Consider the following 5,131-nt stretch of genomic DNA (forward strand, 5'->3'; position numbering starts at 1 on the left):
TCGGTTAAATGTTGCGGAGTCCCAGAGGTAGGGGTTAGAGAGGGTTCTTGCTGAGAGGGGAAGAAAGAGAGGGCGGCTTTCTTAGGAGCTTATCTGTGAGGCTCCACATGCGGGGTCACCGGCCGACCCAATGGCAGCCTCCGGAGTAAAATCTGAGCCCTCAGAAATGAATCGAGCTGTTACTATTTTTGTGCTTGACCTACCTTTTGGTTACTTTTTGCGGCTGTTACAAAAACTCCCAGACTTTTGTAAATGAACCAAACCACTTTGTGATCGTTTTGTGTGCCTTCCTCTTAAGGTGGCTTTTCACCCTAGGAAATCGGCACAGGCCCCGAAACCCAGTTTCAGGGCAAAGCCACCTGTGGGAGAGTACTGCTCTCAGCAGGACCCGCTTCCCCAGGACTCACTCAGTTGTTTTCCCAGGAAGATTGAAAAGCCAAGAATAGCAAACCCATCCACTCCGACGGTAGCACTCATTTCCTTAGTGCTCATGGCTGCATTCCCCTGGGAGCAAGGAGGGTTAGATGACAATTCTCTCCTGCCACCTCCTCTGCGCCAGGCCCGCCCGCGCTGGGTGGGGAGCCAGCCTGAGGCCGCATCTCTACTGTCTCAGTGCAGACGGGCCTCTGGCAATAGAGTCTTTTTCAGTCTAGATTCCTTCTTTGTTGCCATTTGATTTGTTTGCAACATCCCAGTGGTTGTTGAATGGAAGGAAAAGAACCGTGAGTTTTTCCATGCCAGGATATTGTAACCTTTAATAGCTTTTGGGATTAGGGTGAGGGGACTAGAAGAAGTGTATGGGGGAGAGCGCAAGGAGACCCAGTCTCTTAATTTCAGGGTCCGCTGTCAAACACGTGGGAAACAACTGAGGATTCCTTTGTAATTGCTCTGTTTACTAAGGCTGGCACCAGCAACAGCAGACCATGCAAGTGGCAGTCGTGTGAAGGGACGCTGAGGGGGAGACTGAGGACTGGACTCCATGTGGTTGATCAGAGCCCCCAGGGCAGGCTCCCGTTGAAGGCTGACTTTTCTCAATCTCCGGAGGCAAAACTCAAGGGCCTCCGATCATTAACAAAGTATATTTATTGTAGAAGAGTACTGAAGAGCTTTAAAAGGAATTAAGATGAACAGAATACAGAGTCTGGAGGAAAAATTAAAGGGGTCAGAATTACGCAGCTGACAGGTTTTTGAGGGTCAGTGGTTTGCCTAGACCTGTGCTTTTAAAGACCTATTTCTGGCCCTGGCCAGGTGGCTCAGGTGGCTGGAGCATCGTCCCATATCGTGAGAGGTCGCAGGTTCAATCCCTCGTCAGGGCTCATACCTAGGCTGTGGGTTCAATCCCTGGTCAGGGCATGTACCAGAGGCAGCTGACTGTTGTTTCTCTCTCTCGCCCTCTCCTTCCAAAGTCAATTTTTTAAAAAAACATATCCTCAGGTGAGAATTAAAAAATTAATTAATTTAAAAAAGTTAAAATGACCTATGTCTGCTGCTGGACAGGAAAACAGACTCGCAATGGCGAGAGAGACCTTGGCTAGGGAAAGTGGACTGAGAAGCACTGGCTGTAATTCACTGAGAACGGCGGCTGAGTGGCCTTCTGAGGCAGCTAGGAAACAGTAGAAGACAAAGATCACGTTGAAGATTGTTTCCATGGGCCAGAAGAGCCTTCTGTCTCTTTGGCTTCCATAGGAAGCAAAACTTTGATCCCCCACCCCACCCCCCATTTTGCTTCCTATGGAAAACGCCAGTCTGGTGTAGGCTCCCACTCGTATTTTCAAGTCCTTAATTGCAATGATGTGTTTATTCATTTCAGCAAGTACTTATTCAAAGTGCTAGCATTCTTGGCTCAAAATACTGGCTTGCATCATATTTTTCTTACATCTGCTGAGTCTGTTCACAGGGACCGGGCCAGCCCTCCGTGGCTGTGTCAGCCCTCCTCGAAGCCACCACACTTGGCAGGCTCGGGGCCTGTGAACGCTGCTGCCGGTCTCCAGGCCTTCAACTGTGCCCAAGCTGGGCGCTTCGGGAGAGCTGATGGGAGGCAGGTGGAGTAGCGAGGCGGGACTTGCCCCTCCCTCTCTTCTAGAAGCACCCTCTGTCCCCTGCCCTGCTCTGGGTGGTCGAGAATGTGCTCGAAAGCTCTGCCACTCTCCTGGGACTATCCAGTGCCCATCACTCCCAGGGCCTCGGTTTCTTCATTGTAAAAAAGGACGTATTTGACCTCAAAGTTTCCACTCAGAAGCACCCCCCCGCCCCACCGACCCTGCCAAGAGGGGAGAAATCTTTCCCAGTGAAAGGACTGGGAAAGCCCCATTTGGTTGCCTATGTTCCAAAGTAGCTCTCTGGCATCTGAGATGTCCGCACTCAGTCCAGCCACGCTGTCTGTGTCTTCATTCCATGGGCCTGCCCAGGGCTCCTGATTACAACCACCAGGGGCTTTGCTCTCCTATCACTCTTTCCCGTGAAAAGCTGGCCAACACCTGATTCTTTACCGTATTTTTTCCCTTCACCTCTTAAAACTAGCCTTAACTCCCGGCAATAACCCTTGTTCCTAAGACCGCCCAGAAGTGCCCAGGCCATAGCCTTTCGGTGTAGTGTGTAGAAAAGCATCAACTTTAGAGAGGCAACAGCGAGGCCCTGTCTGATATCCTGAATTGGTTTTGCCCAATAGGGTTTTTCCCATAGAACTGCTGTGGGAAATGGCATTTCAAAGACCTTGAACATGGAACAGGGTTCGCCTCTGGAGGTGGGATCAGAAGGGTCAGAGCAGGGGTGGGGGAGTGTTTGCTGACCTGTATGGGGCGCTTCTATACAATAAGGGTTCTCTGCCCGAGGAGAGTGCGCACAGCAGACTGATGGACGGGAACAGGAGGAAACGTCTCTAGCCGAGGTCGTCCCGGTTGTAGGAGAGGAGAGGCATGGGGAAGCCCCTGAGCTCGTGAGGACAGCAGCGTGGAAAGCAATTGCTAGTCCCGCGCCCCAGCTCCTCTGGCGCTGTGCTCTGAGACCAGACTTCAGAAGGAGGAAGGTGGTTTCCAGTTTGCGATTTGGAGGCCAGGCTGTCCCAGTCACTGTGTGGTCTTGTGAGAAGAAAGTCCCCAATCTGAAAAATGTAGCTAAAGCCATTTCCAGACCTCTGAGCCACCAAGGGGATTTTATACGTAAAAGTGCTAAGTGAAAGCAAAGGCAAAAATATGGATTTCTGTGAGCACGCCTTCATTTTCCCCACTCCGGAATACAGCTGGAACTTTGTATTCCTTCGAAGGTCTTCGGCGGCCAAATAAATAGCTCTAGAGACAAAGGGCAATCAATGCTTTCATCTGTCAGGGTTATATTGTTGAATGAAAAATGATCATTTTACTTATGGAGAAAAAGGAGACCAGCTGGCAGGAGAAATCGACATTGTTCAGTTTTGCTTTTGACGTTGGGTGGTGGTTCTTGCTGCACTTGACCCATTCAGACCAGGGCCCGAGGGATGATTGATCTTAAAGAGGCCAAGAAATCTTTAGCAAGCAAAAGCTTCCTATGGGTTAGCAGTTATGGGGGCTGTAAAGAAAGCATTTTCTAGACCCTGGAGGACAGGGCCCCGATAACACCCCGTAAACACCTTCTGTTGAATTCGAGGTGTTGGGAGCTCTGTTCTGGATTTGGGGGCTCTCGCCCCCAGCTGTCATGAATATGAACTCAGGTTACAATTCCTTTGCTCTTCCCAGTGTAGACTGATTTAACCAAGCGTGAGGATTGCTGAAGAAGGCACCAGACCTTAACAACACATTCTTGGGCAAGAGGAAGAAAGTTTCTTTTATGGAGAAATAAAAATTACCCTAATGTTCTAACTGATAACAGTTGCAAGTTTTTCCTTCTTTTCCTTCCTTTCTCACTTCCTCCCTTTCCTCCTCCTTCATTTCCTTCAAGCTTCACATCTTTATTTGTTCATGCTGAATGAATACTTAAGGAGTTGACAAGGCCAGCTTTTACTTGCTTAGGAAGTTAATATTTTCCTTGTATCTTGTATTTCCCAGAGAGGTGGAGTAACTTTCTCCTGGGAATCATGTACTTTCCCATAGTTGACTTCCTGAAAGCATTGTTAATAATAATAATAATAATAACAACAACAACAATACTTTGCATTCTAAATGTTGGAGACTTGCAGCCACTGCAGTCTCTGCTAAGAAGCAGAAGCTATAGTGGGAGGGAAGTCCCACCACGCAGCCAGCCAGGGCTCTCTGCGAGGCTCCTGGGGCTCATTGCAATCCAGGCCTCAGGGCACCCAAGGCTGACCTGGAAGAGGCGCTGCTGTGCCAGGTAGGAACCATGGAGAGGCACCAGACAGGTCTTCAAACCTAGAGCCAGCCCCATATGCATGCTTCAAGTTTCAAGTGTTGCTCCTCTATAAGGCCAGTCACCAGACTGGACGAGGTTTCATTCGCTGTAGTAGTCTGAATGAATTCACTGGATATACCCTTTGGTTTGTCACTTGGCGATGGCGCTTGGGAACTCTGGCAAGGCCAGCTCAGATCCGTTCCTCCTGGGGCCCAGCAGGAAGTGCATAGCAGGGATCCCAAACCAGAGGAGGCATTGGGAAGGACACCAAAGGGTAGGGAGGCAACCCACAGGTGGGCTCGGGGCTAGAACTTCGCAGGGAGGCGCAGTCTCTCCTGCGGGCGCTGGCTGCAGTAACACACCACCGCCAACCCCACCTCGGCGCGTCCCAGAGGAACTCCGCGACGCACTAGAAAGGCCCCTTCGCGCGAGGCTTCTGTCCCTGTTCCCTGAGATTCAGGGAGCCCAGTTGCGAAAACGTACCCGCACCCACCGCGGACCTTCCTTGCTCTACAAAGCAGGGCGGTCATGCATGGCGGAGAAAGGACAGGCGCCGGAGCTCCACGGCCGCTGAGTCCCTGCTGGCCAGCCAGCCTGCGCGCCCCGCAGCGGCGAGGCCAGGGCCTCCTGGGATGTGGGCACGCGCGCTCCGGGCGCGGCGCCCTCCTGCCTGGAGCCCGACAGGCCCCGGCCGGCGCGGCCAGGGCCTGGGGGTGGAGTCTGGGGAGGGGGCGGGGTCTGGCCGGCGGCGGGTGTCAGGTTGCTCCGGTAACGGTGACGTCCCGAGGCGTGGGCGGGGCCAACACGCAGG

The sequence above is a fragment of the Phyllostomus discolor genome, chromosome 14 (genome assembly GCF_004126475.2).
Source record: "Phyllostomus discolor isolate MPI-MPIP mPhyDis1 chromosome 14, mPhyDis1.pri.v3, whole genome shotgun sequence".
NCBI lineage: Eukaryota > Metazoa > Chordata > Mammalia > Chiroptera > Phyllostomidae > Phyllostomus > Phyllostomus discolor.